The sequence below is a fragment of the Mytilus trossulus genome, chromosome 12 (assembly GCF_036588685.1).
Source record: "Mytilus trossulus isolate FHL-02 chromosome 12, PNRI_Mtr1.1.1.hap1, whole genome shotgun sequence".
Taxonomy (NCBI): domain Eukaryota; kingdom Metazoa; phylum Mollusca; class Bivalvia; order Mytilida; family Mytilidae; genus Mytilus; species Mytilus trossulus.
Genome location: NC_086384.1, coordinates 51,133,146 through 51,158,980, shown reverse-complemented (window position 1 = coordinate 51,158,980; position 25,835 = coordinate 51,133,146).

Here is a 25,835-nt window from a genome sequence, read left to right as displayed (position 1 = left end):
TATTTTTGACATTTTTACTCTTTGAGTATGTTTGTTTTGTTCATGCATCGTTGACAATTTAATGGAATTTGATGCGACTGTCATATAAGTGAGAGGTTTAGCTAGCTATAAAACCAGGTTCAATCCACCATTTTCTACATTAGAAAATGCCTGTACCAAGTCAGGAATATGACAGTTGTTACCCATTCGTTTGATGTGTTTGGACTTTTGATTTTGCCTTTTGATTTTTGATTTTTCCTTTTTGAATTTTTCTCGGAGTTCGGTATTTTTGTGTTTTTACTTTTTCCATTTATAAGTAAAATATGGAAAAAATGGAATTTTTATTTTTTACAAAATTTACTTCTGGATACTATCTTATGAACATAAATAAGCTTCTGTCCAAGTTTGGTAGAAATCCAGTATAGTTCAAGAAAGATATTAAAATTTCAAAAACGAAAACAACAGAGTGTCAATATTTGTGGACACTGCCGACGACACCGACGCTGACGTAATGTAAGATCGCTATGTCTTGTTTTTTCAACTAAAGTCGAAGGCTCGACAAAAATGATTAAGGTTCCACTAAAGTAAAAGGATGGGACACTTCATAAACATCTTTACTTTGCCTGGGTTTTTTTTTAACCTATAAAAAAAAACAGTATTCGTCCATACTGTTATGAAACAAATTAAGTCATCCAGCAAGCCTACAGATTTTTTTTTAAATTTAGTGTTCACCCCAAGAACCGGTTTGGCCAAAGTTTAGATGTTTATGAATTGTCCTATATTTTGACTTTAGTGGAACCTTAATCATTTTTGAGGCTCGTCATATTAACCTTTTAAATTATGTCAATCTGCATTCAGTTTTGCCAATAGAATAGAACTATCAACAACTGACATACAAGTGGGAGGCTAAGTTAGCTGTAAAACAAGCTTTAATTAACCCACCATCATTGACCATGATAATGGCATTTACATTTTTGTACTTCGAAAAATACCTGCACATGCAAGTCAGAAATATGATAGCTGTTTTCCATTCATTGTAATTGGTTGTTATATAATAATATTCTATGGTCTACATTTGTCAGTTGTTATGAACATCTGCTCATCATTTTTTTTTCAGTTTCTGTACGTGGCGTACTAATAATCATTTAATGCCTTTTTTTATGAAACTTGACAATGGTACAACTCCCCCTTTTTTTTCTCATTTTTTTTTAATGCAATATGGAAGTCCAAATAACAGAGGCGGATTTAGGGGGGTCCCCTTTTGAGAAAAAAAATTGGTTGCTTATATAAGGATTCACAGAAGCTTGAAGCGATCAAGCCCCCTCTTAGGCAGACAGTGGGCCCCCACTTGTAAAAAAATCTACATCCGCCACTGAATAATCATATAGGCTGTGCAAGTATTTGTATACAGGTCCGTTGGCTGTGACATATCTTTTTTTTTCTAACTGTATGTTTTTTATTTGTTTGTTATTTTTCCCAAAACTGCAAGTCAAGATTAGTTAGTTTTTTATCATTCCTAGGGATGTCTTTGCTGTTTCCGTCGACATAGTTTAGAAGATTCACGAGTAAGCCTTTTCTCCTGATCATGGGAATGCATTTACTTTTACAATAGGTATCATAGATTACAGGGACGTGCAAATGAAATTAAAGATGAAAATGGTACTTTCAGACTCTTTCTTCAGATAAACAATTTTCGCGGTAAATTAATAACAACTGGACCAAAATCGGATACGGAGATATTTTCCGGAAAACCAATAAATCAGAGATATTAACTCTATCCATGAATGGTCAACAAAATGGAGAATAAACCTTAGTATAGAAAAAACAGAATTTTGTGTATTTTCCAGAAATGGTATGACAAAAGAAAACATCAAGATAATGTTACAAGGAAAGGAATTAAAATACAATCCAAACCCCAAAATTTTGGGCCTTACTTTTAGATGAAAAATGTAATTTCAACAAACACATAGACACTGTTGAGCAAAAAGCACAAAAATCCTTAGGGATAATCAGAAACATCAAAGGAATAGTAAAGGTATCTACAAAAATTTTAATACAAATATATCAAAGTATAGTGCTATCTACAATGTTATATGCTAGCAGTGTATGGCAAATCAACAACAACACCCATATAAATAAATTAAATGCTATTCAAAGAAAAGGACTAGCCTTATGTCTCAACCAACCAACAACAGCTAGTATAGAAGCCTTAGAAGTAGTAGCAGGAATACTACCATTGGACCTCAAAAGAGAAGATTAGCCGGTATCAGACAAATTGCAAAAATAAATTCATATAAAATCACTATCCCTATTAAACAAATTTTTGAAGATTGGAAAAATATAATTGAACCTGAAAAAATAATCTCACCAATTGGAAGAATGGTATTACAGGCTGAAGACATGAAAAGGTCAACAGAGATTGATTCTGACTGTATAGAGTCTCAATTTGAATTCCGAGGGTTAGCAGCCCCAAAATCACCACCAGAGTATTGAAAAAATCTCGGAAGTTCAAAGTCTAGATCAGAGGAACAAGCATTTCAGGGAAAAAATATTATTTTGGAAAAAATACATCAACTTAAAAATAATACAACATTAGCTTTCACTGATGGCTCCTGCAAAGGAAATCCATGTCCATGTGGTGCTGGGGAAGCTATTTTAATATCAAACAGCACAGAACATGTGGAGTTAACCCAGCCAGTTTCCAATAGAGGATCTATTTTATTAGGGGAATTAGTAGCTATCAAGCTAGTAATAGATTTTCTTATAATTCCAAACAACAGAAAAAACACTGAATCCATCCAAATTTTCTCAGACAGCCAATCAGCAATTGGAATTTTAACTTTAAATTGGAAATCAGATAATTATGGCAAAACTATTCATGATATTAAAATTGGTATATTGGCACTTAAATCTGAAGGAATCATTGTTTCCATTGAATGGACCCCTGGACATGCTGACATACAAGGTAATGAACTAGCAGACCAACTAGCTAAAAAAGCAGCACAGGAGGCAGAAAAAATACAAAGCATTCCAATATTTACAAAACAAGATATACAAAAAGGAGCAAAAGACAGTGTTATGGTAAAATGGCAAAACCGATGGGACACCAGTGATAAAGGAAGAAGATATTATGCCTTTCAACAAAATGTTAAAAATACACTTCCAAAAGACAAGCCGTCAACTGAAATATATAGAATAACTACTAGTCTAAGACTGACAGGATATTGCAATTTAAACTTTTACAAATCAACAATATGCCCAGCACTCATCGACAAATGCAGCTGTGGACAAGTAGAAACAGTTGACCATTACCTACTGGATTGTGAAAATTATAAGGAGGCTAGAGAAAAACTCCGCTCAGCACTCTACTTCATAACAGCAAAACTAACACTTGAATCTGAAGTATTGTTAGCAACAACAGAAAATGATAATTACAAACATCACATAGAAGATATTCAACATTTGTTAGGGGTCTTTATTAAAGATACTGGAAGGTTCACAAAATAGATAGTTAAGGTTTTATAAGGGTAAATTATTTATTCAATTTTAATTTAATTTTTTTGGGTAATTAATTATTTAATTATTTATTTAGTTACATATTTTTTTCTGCAGTGCCACATTATAAATACAAATGTACCAATAAGTTTTATACAAAAGTGACGTAAATTTACCAGTGTGATTCAAATAACAGAGAGATTATAGTGTCAAGTTGACACTTCTAAAGACTAAAGACTAAAGCAATATATACAATATAAACAATTTATAAAAATGCATTAGTGACTTTTTGCATGTACTGACACAGTAGAAGACCGAAGAAGACAGTCACATAAAAAACTGCAATGGTAAAACACAAGGTTAAAATATATAACTTGGGTCAATCATGCATTTAAAACACAAATTGACACTAAAGAGGGACGAAAGATACTAAAGGGACAGTCAAGCTCATAAATCTAAAACAAAGTGACAACGCCATGGCTACAAAAGAAAAAGACAAACAGAAAAACAATAGTAGTGTACTCATGACACAACATAGAAAACTAAAGAATAAACAACACGAACCCCACCAAAAACCGTAGGGGTGATCTCATGTGCTCCGGAAGGGTAAGCAGATCCTGCTCCACATGTGGCACCCGTCGTGTTGCAATAAAAAAAGTTTCACAAAAATACTGTAATTACAAACTAGCCTTTCTGATGATACGTTATTTTGAAGATAGTTTTGATATTTGTATTATGGCCTTCTGTAGCTGGCTACTCGGTGAAGCTCTTCTCTTTTTTTCGGTGAAGCTGATTGCCACTGACCACGGAAAAGGGGGGGGGGGCACTTATACAATGACGCTACTGTCAAAGTTATAAAAAAAGTGTGCTACACAGCAACCGGGCAACATCAACCCCTTAAAAGAGGAACTTACCACTTGGTCAAATCCATGTCATGTCCTCGAACATCTACAAAACATAACAAAGTTAAGATTTGAGCAGACATATAAGCATTGTTACTAATATACAATTCATAATTTTCAAATGCCCATGGGGTATTTTACGTGCAAGATGGCCGGCTCTTATTGATACAAAACCATCATGAGAGGCTTTACATGTCTTTTAATGATTTTGGGGTGGGTTTTTTTTTTTTTTTTTTTTTTTTTTGTTGCTTCTCCATACTTGTACTAGCCTATAGCCATGGTAAAATCAGTTAAAGTTTATTTAAAATTGTGGAGTTCCCATGGGAGACATTCCCTGTACAATAGTCAATAGAACAGTTGACAGGTATGACAAGTTAACAATAATATGCCTACGACTAAGACATGTTAATTGTAAATTTCAGCAGGCCTTTCGATAATTGATCTGAATAAAAATTTCAGATATATGCTCGTTTAAAAAAAAGGGTTTAAAAGAATAAAATCATTTTTTTAAAAGACAGGTGTTGATAATTAGTATACGGATATCATGTAGACCCTTTATGGCTCTAAAATGATTGTTTTTGTTTAGATGTTGTTAATAACGTTGATCAGACAGAGGGTTGTTTTTGACAATAATGTCTGGTGTCTAGCCCAGGTGGTCGTGTGGTCTAGCGGGACGGCTGCAGTGCATCGATTTGGTGTCACGATATCACAGTAGCATGGGTTCGAATCCCGGCGAGGGAAGAACCAAAAATTTGCGAAATAAAATTTACAGATCTAACATTGTTGGGTTGATGTTTAGACGAGTTGTATATACATTATGTACACAGCCATGTATCACCTTCATTGATGGCGATCCGATGGATACATCTGTTGTAGGGTTGTCACTGACTCAGACGTACTTATATATATATATATATATATACATCACTGAAGAGACATTTATTGTCGAAATCCGGATATGGTGTACTAAAGAAATATTGACACCGAATGTTTGTGGCACAACATCCTGTCCACAAGTTAACAATTTTTTTTTCTGTGACGTATTACATTTATAATAAGATCCATTTTGTTACAACCTGTGATCAATTTTATTTGGCAATCGCCAATGGTAGTCAGCAGGGTTAAAGAACATTCAGTTGTTCGACCTGTTAGTCAAATGCGTTTTGTTTAAATATACTTTTTCACTCTTTTGGTCTTTTGGAAAATGTTGTTTGTGCTGTCAGTTTAGACCCTTCTACAACGAAATTTGTTTGACATGCACACGTATAAAAATTGCGGTTTTTATCCAACGCAGTCATTGGTTTGAACGTAGTTTTCAATTTAGACTCGTTTATATTTTACCAGACACAAGTTGGTTCCTTTTTCCTTTTTCCTTTTTCGATATTCAAATTTTGAAAAATATTACAAGTCCAAACTAAATTTTTTTTTGCTTCAAATTTTTTTTTCCTCAAAATTTTTTTTTCCTCAAAATTTTTTTTTCCTCAAAATTTTTTTCCTCAAATTTTTTTTTTTCTCAAATTTTTTTTTCCTCAAATTTTTTTTCCTCAAAATTTTTTTTTTCTCAAATTTTTTTTCCTCAAAATTTTTTTTCCTCAAATTTTTTTTCTCAAATTTTTTTTTTCATCATTATTTTTTCGTTTCTTTATTCAATTTCTTTTTCCTTATTCGATTTTTATTTCCTTTTTCATATTCATTTCCTTTTTCGGTTTCTATTCCCTGAATCGGATTCTATTTCCTTATTGGGTTTCTATTTCCTTATTCGGTTTCGATTTCCTTATTCGGTTTCTAGTTCCTTATTCGATTTTCATTTCCTTATTCGGTTTCTTTTTCCTTTTTCAATATTCATTTCCTTTTTCGTTTCTATTTCCTTATTCGGTTTCTGTTTCCTTATTTGATTTCTTTTTCCTTATTCAATTTTCATTTCCTTATTCGGTTTCTAGTTCCTTATTCGATTTTCATTTCCTTATTCGGTTTCTTTTTCCTTATTGGATTTTCATTTCCTTATTCGATTTCCATTTCCTTATTCAAATTTCATTTCCTTATTCGGTTTCTTTTTCCTTTTTCAATATTCATTTCCTTTTTTGGTTTCTTTTTCCTAATTCGTTTCTGTTTCCTTATTTGATTTCTTTTTCCTTATTCAATTTTCATTTCCTTATTCGGTTTCTATTTCCTTATTGGATTTTCATTTCCTTATTCAATTTCCATTTCCTTATACGGTTTCTTTTTCCTTTTTCAATATTCATTTCCTTTTTCGGTTTCTATTTCCTTATTCAGTTTCTATTTCCTTATTCGGTTTCTATTTCCTTATTCGGTTTCTTTTTCCTTATTCGGTTTCTTTTTCCTTTTTCAATATTCATTTCCTTTTTCGGTTTCTATTTCCTTATTTAGTTTCTATTTCCTTATTGGGTTTCTATTTCCTTATTCGGTTTCGATTTCCTTATTCGGTTTCTAGTTCCTTAATCGATTTTCATTTCCTTATTCGGTTTCTTTTTCCTTTTTCAATATTCATTTCCTTTTTCGGTTTCTATTTCCTTATTCGGTTTCTATTTCCTTATTGGATTTTCTTATCCCCTTATTCGATTTCCATTTCCTTATTCGATTTCCATTTCCTTATTCAGTTTCTTTTTCCTTTTTCAATATTCATTTCCTTTTTCGGTTTCTATTTCCTTATTCGGTTTCTATTTCCTTATTCGATTTTCATTTCCTTATTCGATTGCTGTTTCCTTATTCAGATTTTATTTCCTTATTCGGTTTCTATTTCCTTATTTGGTTTCTATTTCCTTATTGGATTTTCTTATCCCCTTATTCGATTTCCATTTCCTTATTCGATTTCCATTTCCTTATTCGGTTTCTTTTTCCTTTTTCAATATTCATTTCCTTTTTCGGTTTCTATTTCCTTATTCGGTTTCTATTTCCTTATTCGATTTTCATTTCCTTATTCGATTGCTGTTTCCTTATTCAGATTTTATTTCCTTATTCGGTTTCTATTTCCTTATTTGGTTTCTATTTCCTTATTGGATTTTCATTTCCTTATTCGATTTCCATTTCCTTATTCGATTTCCATTTCCTTATTCGGTTCCTTTTTCCTATTTCGATATTCAATTTTGAAAAATATTACAAGTCCAAACTAAATTTTTTTTTGCTTCAAATTTTTTTTTCCTCAAAATTTTTTTTTCCTCAAAATTTTTTTCCTCAAATTTTTTTTTTTTCTCAAATTTTTTTTTTCCTCAAATTTTTTTTTCCTCAAATTTTTTTTCCTCAAAATTTTTTTTCCTCAAAATTTTTTTTCACAAAATATTTTTTTTCTCAAATTTTTTTTTTCCTCAAATTTTTTTTTTCCTCAAAATTTTTTTTCCACAAAATATTTTTTTTCTCAAATTTTTTTTCCTCAAAATTTTTTTTCCTCAAATTTTTCTCAAATTTTTTTTTTCATCATTTTGTTTCGTTTCCTTATTCAATTTCTTTTTCCTTATTCGATTTTTATTTCCTTTTTCATATTCATTTCCTTTTTCGGTTTCTATTCCCTGAATCGGATTCTATCTCCTTATTGGATTTCTATTGCCTTATTGGGTTTCTATTGCCTTATTCGGTTTCGATTTCCGTATTCGGTTTCGATTTCCTTATTTGGTTTCTAGTTCCTTATTCGATTTTCATTTCCTTATTCGGTTTCTTTTTCCTTTTTCAATATTCATTTCCTTTTTCATTTCTATTTCCTTATTCGGTTTCTGTTTCCTTATTTGATTTCTTTTTCCTTATTCAATTTTCATTTCCTTATTTGGTTTCTATTTCCTTATTGGATTTTCATTTCCTTATTCAATTTCCATTTTCTTATACGGTTTCTTTTTCCTTTTTCAATATTCATTTCCTTTTTCGGTTTCTATTTCCTTATTCAGTTTCTATTTCCTTATTCGGTTTCTATTTCCTTATTCGGTTTCTTTTTCCTTATTCGGTTTCTTTTTCCTTTTTCAATATTCATTTCCTTTTTCGGTTTCTATTTCCTTATTTAGTTTCTATTTCCTTATTGGGTTTCTATTTCCTTATTCGGTTTCAATTTCCTTATTCGGTTTCTAGTTCCTTATTCGATTTTCATTTCCTTATTCTGTTTCTTTTTCCTTTTTCAATATTCATTTCCTTTTTCGGTTTCTATTTCCTTATTCGGTTTCTATTTCCTTATTGGATTTTCATTTCCTTATTCGATTTCCATTTCCTTATTCGATTTCCATTTCCTTATTCCCTTTCTTTTTCCTTTTTCAATATTCATTTCCTTTTTCGGTTTCTATTTCCTTATACGGTTTCTATTTCCTTATTGGATTTTCATTTCCTTATTCGATTTCCATTTCCTTATTCAAATTTCATTTCCTTATTCGGTTTCTTTTTCCTTTTTCAATATTCATTTCCTTTTTTGGTTTCTTTTTCCTAATTCGGTTTCTGTTTCCTTATTTGATTTCTTTTTCCTTATTCAATTTTCATTTCCTTATTCGGTTTCTATTTCCTTATTGGATTTTCATTTCCTTATTCAATTTCCATTTCCTTATACGGTTTCTTTTTCCTTTTTCAATATTCATTTCCTTTTTCGGTTTCTATTTCCTTATTCAGTTTCTATTTCCTTATTCGGTTTCTATTTCCTTATTCGGTTTCTTTTTCCTTATTCGGTTTCTTTTTCCTTTTTCAATATTCATTTCCTTTTTCGATTTCTATTTCCTTAATTAGTTTCTATTTTCTTATTGGGTTTCTATTTCCTAATTGGGTTTCGATTTCCTTATTCGGTTTCTAGTTCCTTATTCGATTTTCATTTCCTTATTCGGTTTCTTTTTCCTTTTTCAATATTCATTTCCTTTTTCGATTTCTATTTCCTTATTTAGTTTCTATTTCCTTATTGGGTTTCTATTTCCTAATTGGGTTTCGATTTCCTTATTCGGTTTCTAGTTCCTTATTCGATTTTCATTTCCTTATTCGATTTCCATTTCCTTATTTGATTTCCATTTCCTTTTTCGGTTTCCATTTCCTTATTCGGTTTCTATTTCCTTATTCGGTTTCTATTTCCATATTGGATTTTCATTTCCTTATTCGATTTCCATTTCCTTATTCGATTTCCATTTCCTTATTCGGTTCCTTTTTCCTATTTCGATATTCAATTTTGAAAAATATTACAAGTCAGAACTAAATTTTTTTTTGCTTCAAAATTTTTTTTCCTCAAAATTTTTTTTTCCTCAAAATTTTTTTTTCCTCAAAATTTTTTTCCTCAAATTTTTTTTTTTTCTCAAATTTTTTTTTTACTCATAAATTTTTTTTTCCTCAATTTTTTTTTCTCAATTTTTTTTTTCCTCATTTTTTTTCGTTTTTTTATTCAATTTCTTTTTCCTTATTCGATTTTTATTTCCTTTTTCATATTCATTTCCTTTTTCGGTTTCTATTCCCTGAATCGGATTCTATTTCCTTATTGGGTTTCTATTTCCTTATTTGGTTTCGATTTCCTTATTCGGTTTCTAGTTCCTTATTCGATTTTCATTTCCTTATTCGGTTTCTTTTTCCTTTTTCAATAATCATTTCCTTTTTCGTTTCTATTTCCTTATTCGGTTTCTGTTTCCTTATTTGATTTCTTTTTCCTTATTCAATTTTCATTTTCTTATTCGGTTTCTATTTCTTTATTCGATTTTCATTTCCTTATTCGGTTTCTTTTTCCTTTTTCAATATTCATTTCCTTTTTCGGTTTCTATTTCCTTTTTCGGTTTCTATTTCCTTATTGGATTTTCATTTCCTTATTCGATTTCCATTTCCTTATTCGATTTCCATTTCCTTATTCGGTTTCTTTTTCCTTTTCCAATATTCATTTCCTTTTTCGGTTTCTATTTCCTTATTCGGTTTCTATTTCCTTATTGGATTTTCATTTCCTTATTCAATTTCCATTTCCTTATTCAAATTTCATTTCCTTATTCGGTTTCTTTTTCCTTTTTCAATATTCATTTCCTTTTTCGGTTTCTTTTTCCTAATTCGGTTTCTGTTTCCTTATTTGATTTCTTTTTCCTTATTCAATTTTCATTTCCTTATTCGGTTTCTATTTCCTTATTGGATTTTCATTTCCTTATTCAATTTCCATTTCCTTATACGGTTTCTTTTTCCTTTTTCAATATTCATTTCCTTTTTCGGTTTCTATTTCCTTATTCAGTTTCTATTTCCTTATTCGGTTTCTATTTCCTTATTTGGTTTCTTTTTCCTTATTCGGTTTCTTTTTCCTTTTTCAATATTCATTTCCTTTTTCGGTTTCTATTTCCTTATTTAGTTTCTATTTCCTTATTGGGTTTCTATTTCCTTATTCGGTTTCGATTTCCTTATTCGGTTTCTAGTTCCTTATTCGATATTCATTTCCTTATTCGGTTTCTTTTTCCTTTTTCAATATTCATTTCCTTTTTCGGTTTCTATTTCCTTATTCGGTTTCTATTTCGTTATTGGATTTTCTTATCCCCTTATCCTTTTCTGCCTACTCGCACGGGTCTAGGGCATAAGTGCTATAGGCCATTTTAGAGGCAATACCAACCTCTACCTCTGATATAATAGTCGATGTGGAGAATCTCTTAGTTTGGCCAGCCGGCAATAGTTCAGTTCGAATTCGTTGTATCCGGGATACCATATCCCCCCTTTGAACTCTCTAGTGACAATTTCGTACGGGTCTAGGGTTTAAGTGCTATGGGCCATTTTAAAGGCAATAAGTATCTCTTCCTCTGGTATCATTGCCCACGTGGAGAATCTCTTCGTTTGGCCAGCCGGCAATAGTTCATTTTCGAATTTGTGATATACCAGGGTACCCCCCCCCCCCCCCTTATCCTTTTCTGACTAACTCGTACGGGTCTAGGGCATAAGTGCTATGGGCCATTTTAGAGGCAATACCAACCTCTACCTCTGATATAATAGTCGATGTGGAGAATCTCTTAGTTTGGCCAGCCGGCAATAGTTCAGTTCGAATTCGTTGTATCCGGGATACCATATCCCCCCTTTGAACTCTCTAGTGACAATTTCGTACGGGTCTAGGGTTTAAGTGCTATGGGCCATTTTAAAGGCAATAAGTATCTCTTCCTCTGGTATCATTGCCCACGTGGAGAATCTCTTCGTTTGGCCAGCCGGCAATAGTTCATTTTCGAATTTGTGATATACCAGGGTACCCCCCTTATCCTTTTCTGACTAACTCGTACGGGTCTAGTGCATAAGTGCTATGGGCCATTTTAGAGGCAATACCAACCTCTACCTCTGGTATAATGGTCGATGTGGAGAATCTCTTAGTTTGGCCAGCCGGCAATAGTTCAGTTCGAATTCGTTGTATCCGGGATACCATACCCCCCCCTTTGAACCCTCTACTGACAAACTCGTACGGGTCTAGGGTATAAGTGCTATGGGCCATTTTAAAGGCAATAAGTATCTCTTCCTCTGGTATCATTGCCCACGTGGAGAATCTCTTCGTTTGGCCAGCCGGCAATAGTTCATTTTCGAATTTGTGATATACCAGGGTACCCCCCTTATTCTTTTCTGACTAACTCGTACGGGTCTAGGGCATAAGTGCTATGGGCCATTTTAGAGGCAATACCAACCTCTACCTCTGGTATAATGGTCGATGTGGAGAATCTCTTAGTTTGGCCAGCCGGCAATAGTTCAGTTCGAATTCGTTTTACCCGGGATACCATATTCCCCCTTTGAACCCTCTACTGACAAACTCGTACGGGTCTAGGGTATAAATGCTATTGGCCATTTTAAAGGCAATAAGTATCTCTTCCTCTGGTATCATTGCCCACGTGGAGAATCTCTTCGTTTGGCCAGCCGGCAATAGTTCATTTTCGAATTTGTGATATACCAGGGTACCCCCCTTATCCTTTTCTGACTAACTCGTACGGGTCTAGTGCATAAGTGCTATGGGCCATTTTAGAGGCAATACCAACCTCTACCTCTGGTATAATGGTCGATGTGGAGAATCTCTTAGTTTGGCCAGCCGGCAATAGTTCAGTTCGAATTCGTTGTATCCGGGATACCATACCCCCCCTTTGAACCCTCTACTGACAAACTCGTACGGGTCTAGGGTATAAGTGCTATGGGCCATTTTAAAGGCAATAAGTATCTCTTCCTCTGGTATCATTGCCCACGTGGAGAATCTCTTCGTTTGGCCAGCCGGCAATAGTTCATTTTCGAATTTGTGATATACCAGGGTACCCCCCTTATTCTTTTCTGACTAACTCGTACGGGTCTAGTGCATAAGTGCTTTGGGCCATTTTAGAGGCAATACCAACCTCTACCTCTGGTATAATGGTCGATGTGGAGAATCTCTTAGTTTGGCCAGCCGGCAATAGTTCAGTTCGAATTCGTTGTATCCGGGATACCATACCCCCCCTTTGAACCCTCTACTGACAAACTCGTACGGGTCTAGGGTATAAATGCTATTGGCCATTTTAAAGGCAATAAGTATCTCTTCCTCTGGTATCATTGCCCACGTGGAGAATCTCTTCGTTTGGCCAGCCGGCAATAGTTCATTTTCGAATTTGTGATATACCAGGGTACCCCCCTTATCCTTTTCTGACTAACTCGTACGGGTCTAGTGCATAAGTGCTATGGGCCATTTTAGAGGCAATACCAACCTCTACCTCTGGTATAATGGTCGATGTGGAGAATCTCTTAGTTTGGCCAGCCGGCAATAGTTCAGTTCGAATTCGTTGTATCCGGGATACCATACCCCCCCTTTGAACCCTCTACTGACAAACTCGTACGGGTCTAGGGTATAAGTGCTATGGGCCATTTTAAAGGCAATAAGTATCTCTTCCTCTGGTATCATTGCCCACGTGGAGAATCTCTTCGTTTGGCCAGCCGGCAATAGTTCATTTTCGAATTTGTGATATACCAGGGTACCCCCCTTATTCTTTTCTGACTAACTCGTACGGGTCTAGTGCATAAGTGCTATGGGCCATTTTAGAGGCAATACCAACCTCTACCTCTGGTATAATGGTCGATGTGGAGAATCTCTTAGTTTGGCCAGCCGGCAATAGTTCAGTTCGAATTCGTTGTATCCGGGATACCATACCCCCCCTTTGAACCCTCTACTGACAAACTCGTACGGGTCTAGGGTATAAGTGCTATGGGCCATTTTAAAGGCAATAAGTATCTCTTCCTCTGGAATCTCTTCGTTTGGCCAGCCGGCAATAGTTCATTTTCGAATTTGTGATATACCAGGGTACCCCTATCCTTTTCTGACTAACTCGTACGGGTCTAGGGCATAAGTGCTATGAGCCATTTTAGAGGCAATCAAATGGACTGGTAATGTTGAGATTAAAGACTCTTATTGATCTCCGTAATTTTGAAGAATTATGTCATTGAAATAGTAATTGACAGTTTCTATTTTTCTGTTTATTGTATTCCTTCAATAAACTATGTTTCTTGTTTTCTGATCTTTTTAATTGTGTGATACTATCGTATGTATTGTATATTTTAGTTTTAGAATTGGACTGTATTTGTAGACAACGAACAGATTATGGAATGCCCATATGACAATTAATTCCATTTAATTACCCTATATTTAATCATCTTGTTTTAATTACTATAGTTTACATTGATTCAATAATAACAACATTTTAATGTTCATAATTGTTTTGTGTTGTGTGAGGCAATGCAATTAAACTTTTCATTTACTTTCATTTTAAATGACGCGGACCTTGCAGAAGACACCTATTGGCTTCCTATTTCCTAATTACTTTAAAATCCTTACTTAAGTGGTCATGAAATAAAATTCCAATCTGTCTATTTTTTCACAACAAAAGTCAATACAACCATTTTAAGGTCAATATCGGCTACCTCGCAACGTCTTGTAGCACAATGTTTTGAACGAGTGATGCTATCATTTGATAGATTTTATCTAGTAAATATTCCAGTTCAAATGACCAATCAATCTTTATGAAATCTTCAAATAAGCAGTTTGAAAATTCTCGCCCATTATGTATTTGTTCTGTGTAATATAGATGTAACTGAAGTTATGAGTCGTTAGTTGGCCAGTTGCAGTCTTATTGACTTCCCGTGTCTCCATTTCATGACAACACTTTTAATTCAACATAAGCTAGTACATCCTTTTATGTGTACTTCTTATAAAACCTTCTTTAAGGATCGTGAATACCTTCTTACTTTTTTAACGCTCATGTCAGTAATGTTGCTCTCCCTAAAAAGACACCTTTGTTGATCATTTGTGATTGGTTTTTACTCCCAATGCATGTGTTGAAATGGTGTATTTGTTACCATCTGCACTTGTACAGCATGTCCAATTCGAACAAAAAAAAATACAACCAACCCTCCACACCAAGCGTAAATTAATATGAAGCTGTATCAAAAATCAATCAGGTCAAAGACCAATCTTTGTTACCTTTCTTGTAATAAACAGAATGGTTTGAATTTGATTTCACTTATGAAGAGGAGACTCTTCCGAAACCACATTTGATTTCTTCTGTACAGCTTTATTATTTTCGAAAAATGGAAAAAGGGAAAGGCGTGCGGCCAAATAACCAAATTCAATTTTTGGTCTTTATTAGCAGCGTTTTGATACCTACTTTTAAAAATATCGTCTGGAAACAGAGTGCATCAAATTCAATGCAAACAAACAGTAAAAACCTATTAAACATTAAAGATTTCAGCTTTCCAATTGTAAACTTGCCATTTCTAAGAAGCAACATTCCAGCAGCACCTGCATACGGGGTATATAACTCCCAATTGGTACGAGATTCCCGTGCTTGCATTTTCTATCATGATTTTCTTGATCGAGGGTTGCTGCTAACAAGGAAGCTATTAAACCAAGAGTTCCAAATGGTGAAATTGAAATCATCCCTTCGCAATTTTACGGACGCAATCACGAGTTGGTTGACCAATATGGAATAACCGTTTTACAAATGATATCGGATATGTTCCTTACCTCGTAAATACAATTCATCCCCTTCCCTTTCATGACTGTGACCTACCGAATTAGACTATTTACCGGATTTGTTATCACATAAGCAACACGACAGGTGCCACATGCGGAGCACCTGAGATCACCCCTAGTTTTTGGTAGGGTTCGTGTTGTTTATATTTTAGTTTTCTATGTTGAGTCATGTGTACTATTATTTTAGCCATGGCGATGTCAGTTTGTTTTAGATTTATGAGTTTGACTGTCCCTTTGGTATCTTTCGTCCCTCTTTTGAGGTTTTTGAAGTAGAAGAAACAGGACTTCTATCTTGCTAAAAGAGGGACGAAAGATAGCAAAGGGACAGTCAAACTCATAATCTAAAACAAACTGACTAACTAATAAACTTGCTAAAGGACAAGACCGGGACTAGCCATAACAAAACCCACATATTTGATCGATTTCAATTTAAATGAGCTTTCCATTTATAAGACTTTCATGAGCAACGGGATGAGAGAAAGGAGAAAGGGGCGACAGAACGGAGAATACAGACTTGGATAAACAAAACTGAAGTAAAAAGTTAAAATGTGACAACTTTTCTAGTCTTAGAATTTTTACGAACAGAAGTGTTTAAAATTGCTATTGGATGAAAGATCAGATATATGCATAGGCTTGAAATTTAAGTTAAATCTTTTATAACTAAATGAAGCATATCAAGAGTTATATTGTTATTTCAATCAAAGACTATCAGTAACTTGCCATAAAAACTACCGTAAAAGGGGTTGACGTTTTAAATTCTTTTATCAATTTGAGATATTATCAAAGTTAAACGAACAAAAAAGATGAAAAGCACAAATGTGCTAAGGGAAGCACTGCAGTTAATGCATTTTTTAGACAAATTTTGGTCTCGACAGATCATACCTTATTTTGTGTCTAAAACATGATCAGAGTAGGAATTTCACTCGATTGCATTTCCCTTCTAACAACCCAGGTAGAACTCAGGTGCACCTCTATAAATGGAGTTGAAATATGAATAACAAAATTTTACTTATATATACATTATCTCAAGATGAAGAGAAATAGTTTGAATTCCCTTACAAACTTAACATGCCCCAACCTGAACTCCCAGAAAAAGTTTGTAACAGGCAATTCCTTATATAAATAATGGTTCATTCAATTTTGTAGCATAGCAAGCTTAACTCTCACTTGTGTGAACGTCGCATATTCCATTATATATGGCAAGCCGTTTTACTACTTATTCTAATTACAAGATATCTCCTATAATATATACGATATCTTATATAATTTCATTTTTATATGATATCTCATATATTATATAAGAAATCTTTAATGTTAAATACTATATCTTTAATGTTATATAAGATATCTTATAAAGTTAATAAGATATCTTATATATACTTTATAAGATATCTTATATATACTTTATAAGATATCTTCTACATTTTATAAGATATCTTATAAAGCTTATAAACAACTTTTATATAAGATATCTTATATAATTTTAAAGATATCTTATATAGTTTATAAGATATCTTATATAGTTTATAAGATATCTAATATAGTTTATGAAATATCTTATAAATACAATTATATAAGATATCTTATAAATACAATTATATAAGATATCTTATAAAGACAATTATATAAGATATTTTACAAAGGCAATTATATAAGATATCTTACAAAGACAATTATATAAGATATCTTATAAAGACAATTATATTAGATATCTTATAAAGACAATTATATAAGATATCTGATAAACTATATGAGATATCTTATCTTACAAACTATATAAGATATCTTATAAACTTTATGAGATATCTTATCAACTTTATGAGATATCTTATAAACTAAATAAGATATCTTTATAATATATAAGATATCTCCTATAATATATAAGATATCTTATATAATTTCATTTTTATGAGATATCTTATATCTTATACGAGTTCATTTGTTCAGACGTATATATGATATTTTCTTTTACATACATATAATAACTGAGGCGTTTCTGGTGTGTATTTGTACCTAATGTATCCTGTTTCAAATATTATATTCAAAAACTATAATAGTATCGTATTTATATGTCATAGCTATACTGAATATAAAGAGTGAATGATACAAAAAAATTACATTGACATTGTATTGCTTATATAGTTGTCACATTCATCAAAAACGTATGTGTGTACATATATGGTGTAATAACATTGGAGATTTTTTTATGCCCGCATGGCAAAGCCTTCAACATCTTCAAAGCATATCTGTGCCGCAGCATATGTGCCGCGAGACTATACACAGCAATCATTATCATCTTGAAATAAATAAAAATATGTTTACAATTCAATACTTGTGTTAATTAAGGTTATTAATAGTGTGATACGTTTCAAACTGACAGACCAATACATTTAAATTATAAATAAATGTCTTTAGAAATCTAGGAAATGCTTCCAATATTTCATAATTTTCTCATTTGAAATTTCAAATGATAAATAATTACAGAATAAACTTTAAATGATAAATTATGAGAAATTTGAAGTTAAAATATAATATAAAATGGGGAAATAAAACTCAACAAAAGCCATTTGATTTTCTTCTGATCATTGACTATTATAAGGTATTTCCAATTTTCAATGGAAAGACCTTTTGATATTTTTCTGATTATTTTTTTTTCTGCCAAATTTTTTTCGCAGATCCGTTCATCATCCGTTTTGTCGGTTATACGTCCGGTAGAGGTCCGTTTCACATTTGTTCAACATTCGTTTTATACGTGACACATCTGGTCGAAATTCGTTAATGAATTTGTCTTTTTTACCTCCAACGGAACTGTAGCGGACAATTTACGGATACAAAATTGAAACGAAATGGACGAGTACCGTCCAAAACAGACGCCTACCGGACGTTCAACGGACACTTCATCCGTTGGACGTCCGTTGAAAGTTTTGAACATGCTCAAAATTTTCCACCGGATATAACGTACGCTTTACGGACACGAAACGGATATGAATGGACGTCTAACGATTGAGAACGGATGTATAACGGACATGAACGAATTGAAAAAAAGGTAATCGTTAGGTATCCGTTCGAGCTATCCGTTAATGCTCGGTCACACCTTACCGGATAGCACGAACGGACGCCTAACGGATAAAAAATTAAAGTTGTCCGCTGACGAAATTGTCCGTTGAATGTCCGTTCAAAGTTTTGAACATGCTCAAATTTTCCACCGGATATAACGTCCGCTTAACGGGCATGATACGGATATGAACGAACGTCTAACGGGCATGAACGAATTGAAAAAAATGGAAATCGTTAGGCATCCGTTCGAGCTATCCGTTGAGGTGTGAACAAGGCTTTCATGTGTGACAGAGGCTTACAGAAGACAACTCGCTACGCATTTTAGATTTGCTATGGATTTCATAAAATGTTATACTAAAATCCCGGCCGAGTCAGCATTTTTTGTTAGTGTATACTATTGGAGTCCATTTAAAGACTTAAAGAAGGACTTGATTAACTGTAGAACCCTATGGGATTTATTGTGTTAAATTTTCAAATAACTGTTTCTCGAAAACAGTAAGTGATAGACAGACACGGTCTTCAGTAATGAGAACAGGACAATATAACAAATAAAATGAAATAAAGGATGAGTGCTTTAATCTATCTTGGAAATGATCGCGATCCCCAACTCTAAATCATATACATACGTGTATATGGGACAATAAAACAAATCAAATGAAAATAAAATAAAAAATCCCCGATGTCGCCCAACCTCCTTCTGTTTGAGGATTTGTGAACGCTCAAGGTCCCCACAACTAAACCACATATATTCATTTATGGGACATTATAACAAATCAAATGAAATATATTGGAGTCCATGGGGTCACCCAATCCCTCCTGGTTTTGAATTTTGAATTGGTCGAAATCCAAACCCCTAAATCATAAATAGTCATGTATGGGACAATGAAACAAATCAAATAAAATATAGCAAGTGTCCCTTAGGGTCACCTCACCCCTCCGTTTTAGAATTTGGAAATTGTCGAGATCCCCACCTGTAAACCATATATGTTCATTAATGGGACAATAAAACAAATCAAATGAAATATAGGGGGAGTCCCTTTGGTCACTCAACACCCTCCTGTTTGAGATCTTGTAATAGGTCGAAATTCCCAACCCTAAACCATATACATTCATGCAAGGGACAATAAAACAAATCAAATGAAATATAGGGGGAGTCCCTTTGGTCACTCAACACCCTCCTGTTTGAGATCTTGAAATAGGTCAAAATTCCCAACCCTAAACCATATACATTCATGTACGGGACAATAAAACAAATCAAATGAAATATATTGGGAGTCCCTAGGGTTACCAAACATCCTCCCGTTTGAGAACTTGAAATTGGTCGAGATCCCCATCCCTAAACCATATATATTCCTAAATATCAAAACAAATAAAATTAAATATAGGGGGAGTCCCTTGGGTCACTCAAACCCCTCCTGTTTGAGAACTTGGAAATGGTTCAGATCACTACCACTAAAACCATATATGTGCATGTATAGACAATAAGACAAATCAAATGAAATATAGGAGGAGTCCGTGGTTTTCCCCATCCTCTCCTGTTAAGAACGTGTAAACGGTCGAATTCACAACCACTTAATCATGTGAAGTCATGTATGGGACAAATCAAATGAAATATAAGGGGAGTCCCTGGGGTCACATCACCCCTTCTGTTTTAAAATTTGGAAAATATCGAGATCCCCACCCCTAAACCATATATATATATATATATATATAAATAACCAATAAGTCAAATCAAATAGATTATAGGGAGAGTCCCTGGGGTTACCCAACACCCTCCTGTTTCAGAACTTGGAATTGGTCGAGATCCCCACCCCAAACCATATATCCATATATAGAAAATTAGAAAAATCAAATAAATTATAGGCAGAATCCCAATTGTCACCCGCCCCTTTCTGCTTTAGAAATTGTAAACTGTCGAGATCCAAATCCCTAAACCATATATAGTCATATATGGGGCAATTAAACAAATCAAGTGAAATATTGTTGGGAGTCTTTAGGATCACCTCACCCCTCCTGTTTTAGAATTCGGAATTGTCGAGATAACCATCCCTAAACCATATTTATCTATGTATGGGACAATTAAACAATTAAATGAAATATAGGGGGAGTCCATGAGGTCACCTACCAACTCCTGTTCGAGTTGCCGGGTGACCTAAGGGACTCCCCCAACTCATATTCGAGAACTTGGAAATGGTTGAGATCCCCCTAAACCATATATATTCATGACAATATTACAAATCAAATGAAATACACGAGTCCCTTGGGTCACATCACCCCTCCTGTTTTAAAAATTTGGAAATTGTCCCCACCCCTAAACCATATATATATTCTTATCGGACCACAGATGAATTATCACGTTGTAATTGGTTAAAACTCCATATGGATTTTACTAACCCTCTATGGATCCATACGGGGTCAGTAGCGAACTATATAACTTATAATATATAACCAATAAGACAAATCAAGTAAAATATAGGGAGAATCCCTGGTGTCATCCCACATCCTCCTGTTTGAGAACTTGAAAACAGTCGAGATCACACTTCGTAGCCATATATATATATATTCATGTATGGAACAATAAAAGAAATCAATTAAAATATAGGGGAGTCCGAGGACTCACCACGACCCCTCACGTTTGGGAACATAGCAATGGTTGAGATCCCCACCTCGAAAAAATTATATGTTCGTGTAAAAGACAGTGAACAAATCAACCAAAATATAAGGGGGGTCCCATGGGTCACCCACCGCCTCATGTTTGAGACCTTGTAAACAGTCAAGATCCTCACCCCTAAACCATATATATTCATGTATGGGACAATAAAACAAATCAATGAAGTAAATGGGGAGTCCCTGTGGTAACAACATCCCCTCCTGTTTGAAAACTTGGAATTGGTCGGGATCCTCTTCCCTTGAACCATACATTTTTACGTTGGGGATGCTATAACAAATCAAATGAAATAATAAGAGTCCCTGGGGTCACCAGCCCCTCCTGTTCTAGAACTTGTAAATGGTAGATCTCCACTCTTAAATCATTGGTTGTCATGTATGGGACAATAAAACAAATCAAATGATATATTCAGGGAGTACGTGGGTCATTATTACCATCCTGTTTGAGAATTTGTAAACGGTCGAGTCCCCCACACCTTAACCACATATATGGGACAATAAACAAATCAAATGAGATATATGGGGATTCCCTGTGATCACCCCACCCACTCCTGTTTTAGAACATGGAATTGGTCGAGATCCCAATCCTTAACTATATATATTTATGTATGAGAAAATAAAACAAATCAAATGAAATATAGGGTGAGTCCCTTGGGTCACCTACCCATACCTGTAAGAGAACTTGGAAATGATCGAGATCCCAACCCCAAACCATATATATTTATCCCGCCACATTTTTTATGTATGTGCATGTCCCAAGGCAGGAGCCTGTAATTCAGTGGTTGTCGTTTGTTTATGTGTTACATATTTGTTTTTCGTTCATTTTTTTAAACCAGAAAACATAATGCCCCTCTACTATCGTAGGTGGGGGCATACAAAAATTAATAAATAACACTCATAATGCTTAGAATGGTTGTCCTCGTGCAACACAGTTAATAACACCATATAGGAAAAACAGAACTCATTTTGTCATAAGACACTGTCAAACATCCATACATACTATCCACACTCATCTGTGTCCACACTTGTTTTTTTTACATAAATAAGGCCGTTAGTTTTCTCGTTTGAATTGTTTTACATTGTCTTATCGGGGCCTTTTATAGCTGACTTTATGCGGTATGAGATTTGCTCATTGTTGAAGGCCGTACGGTGACCTATAATTTTTAATGTGTGTGTCATTTTGATCTTTTATGGATATTTGTCTCATTGGCAATCATACCACAACTTCTTTTTTATATCATGTATAACAAATATAATAAGGTTTATGGCGAGTCCCTGGAGGTCACCTCACCCTTCCTGTTTGAGAACTTGTAAACGGTCAAGATCCCCACTCCTAAACCGTATTTATTCCTGTTCGTCATTTCAAAAAGATTTGAATGTCATACAAGATCATTCTCCTATGCGTCGCATATGTATATCACTTTACTACTCTTAACCAATGTGTACTGGACTTTGTCCAATGTCAGGCTTCAACGTGAATGACGAATTGTTGGAGCTTTATTTGGGAGACTTCGTAACGGAATCCCGTTACAAATAGTATGTTTATTATAAAATTTTATTGGTGCATAAAATGAGACTAGGTTAATTGAATTTACTTTAATTATTTTAGGAATTATTTCTGGGCCTATCACAATTTTTAACCGGATTTTTGTGACAAAAATGTCGGTTATTGATTTGGGGATGTACGGCGGGCGGCCGGGCGGGCGACAACCAAATGTTGTCCGTGCATTTACTTATGAACCATTCAACCGAAGCTTTTCAAATTTTAATATGTTGTTACAGATAACAAAATGAAAGTCAAGTTCAATAATGACGATTTTGACTTTTACCGTTCAGGAGTTATGGTTCTTGAAAGATAGAAAAATGGCATTTTCAGTCGCGTCCTTGCATTTACGCACTAACTGTTCAACCAAAGCTTCCCAAATTTTAATATGTTGTAACTGATGACAAAATGGAAGTCAAGTTCAATAATGACGATTTTGACTTTTACCGTTCAGGAGTTATGGTTCTTGAAAGATTGAAAAATGGCATTTCCAGTCGTGTCCGTGCATTTACGAATGAACTGTTCAACTAAAGCTTCCCAAATTTTAATATGTTGATACTGATGACAAAATGGAAGTCAAGTTCAATAATGACGATTTTGACTTTTACCGTTCAGGAGTTATGGTTCTTGAAAGATAGAAAAATGGGCATTTTCAGTCGTGTCCGTGCATTTATGCATGAACTGTTCAACCAAAGCTTCTCCAATTTCAATATGTTGTTACTGATGACAAAATTGAGGTCAAGTTCAATAATGACGATTTTGACTTTAACCGTTCAGAAGTTATGGTTCTTGAAAGATTGAAAAATGGCTTTTTTAAGTCGTGTCCGTGCATTTACTCGTGAACCATTCAACTTAAGCTTTTCAAACTTTAATATGTTGATACTGATGACACAATGGAGGTCAAATTTGATATTGACGATTTTTACTTTCACCTTTCATCAGTTATGGTTCTTGTAATATTGGCAGGACACAAATAAATGTTAATAACTCCGGTTTGCTGTCGTTGTGACAGCCTCTTGTTATTTATGGATCATTGTTAATTAATTTGCCATTAAATAAACATAAATTTACAATAAACGAATGTCTAATGTTTGAAATAAATTGAAGCAACACTGCCACAGTTTCCATAATTACGTTTGCCTTGCTTTTTGGTTAACTGCCTACATCGCTTATAGTGCTTTGATTACTTTCTTTGGATACTCACACCGATAGTAGAAAGGTTAATTTTGTATAATTCCGTTTTTGATTTTGAAATTTAAAAATCAAATGAGGCGTCATTTTGCATTTGCGCCGATCTGCACTTCATTTGCGCCGATTTTTTCTTTCATTTGGGCCGATATTTTCTTTCATTTGCGCCGATTGTTTTACAGGTAAATTACAGGTGAATAATTCAGTTCAGTTCAGTTCAGTTCAGTTTCTTGTATATTCCTCCATTAAATGTGGAGCACTACCCAAAGGGTATAGTTTGAGCAACTATTTACACCTTAAAACATAGGGAAACAATTAATTATATTATATACAGATGACTGAATTTGGTCATAATGATCACTAAATAATAGATATCATAATTAATTCATATGATTGTCATCATAAAGTTTTGTGTTTTTTTTGTGTTTTTTTTTAATATATAATAATTTATATGTGCTAGGGTGTAGGAAAATGCCGATTAAAAAAAAACAAACTGCATATACATGTATTTACAGGAATTAAAATGGTCAAAAGTTTTAAATTACTTATAATCATTAGCTGAGAGTGCTATACATATAATAATTACATTAGATGTATGTTTCATTGTAATACGTTATTCTAATTGGCTAACAGTACATCACATGTTATTCCGTGAACAATTGCATGAGACAATAACATTTATCATGCATGATGACACAAGGTCCCACAATAAAGTGCACAGGTGAATTAAATAAAACTGGATAACAATCGTGTTTTCATGATCCTAGCTAAAAAATGTAATTATAAGTATTGAATGCTTCTTTTTGTAACTTTATAGTGTTGTAAAAGCAGCGTTGACCGTGCGTACATTTTAAGAATGAAGCGCGGAAGCGCTTCATACAAAATGTACTTCGGTCAACGCTTTTACACCCCAATAAATTTACAAAAAGAAGCATTCAATTCTTTAAAAGATATAAGAAGATGTGATATGAGTGCCAATGAGAGAACTCTCCATCCAAGTCATGTTATTTTTCATTTTACATTATAGACCTCTTCCATTAGCCACTTGTACAAATTTATGAATTGTCAATCATAACATGTATATAACTGTTGTCCCCTGCTCACAGTGGGGAGGTGGAAGAAGGCCTACAAGATACATCTCCAGACATTTTCCCTGAACGTAACCGTAGTTCTTCACCCTCTGTCTTTCGGACATCTGCCACATATTTATGCTCGATCTGTGTTTTGACAATAAAATCCGTGGTGACTCTGGCTTTACACAGTTTTATAGTACATTAGTAAAATATGTTGTTATATTTCAGGACACTTATCTTCCGATATGTATGGCCCTTGATGATTAAAGAATTGTCTCCGCGGCTAGTTTCAGTGTGCAATATGTCTATCATGTTACAATGAAGTTGCAGAAACATATGAATCAAAATGATCTTAAAAACATAAATGAAAAACATTTAGAACCAAATTTTACCACTGGTATAGTACATGTACAAGTATTAACTTACCTGTAAATCTAATTAGGAGCAAATAAAAAAAATCGGCGCAAATGAAAAAATGAAATCGGCGCAATGAAAGAACGAAAATGTTCAAAATCGGCGCAAATGTCATAGTACGCCCAAATGAGGATGAGAGTCGAGAACTGACATTTGATCTCGAGTGTTCGAATTGATATATCAATCAATCTACCTTTTCTCTTATCATAAAAACATGTTCTTTAGTAGAATAAACAATGCAAAATTTAAAGACAATAATGAATTCAGCGTTGAAAAAACGATTTGATATGTCTACATCGCTCAATATATAACGTCGACTGCTCGTGCCACGCAAGGTCAAGTAATCGAAATTTTTAAGCTAGTGTCCGAGATAGCAAGTCGAACACTTCCGATATTTAGTTAGTACTAAAGTAACTTGATTGTTTTTATAATTAAGTCGAACGCTACAGGTATTATGTTGGGCGCCCAAGATATTGTAATTGAGGCTCGAGATATAATGTCTAGCGCTTCAGATGATATCAGTGATATTGTTGACTTTTTTCAAAACTCAAATGATGAAATCATAATCTTTCAGTCAGTTTAAT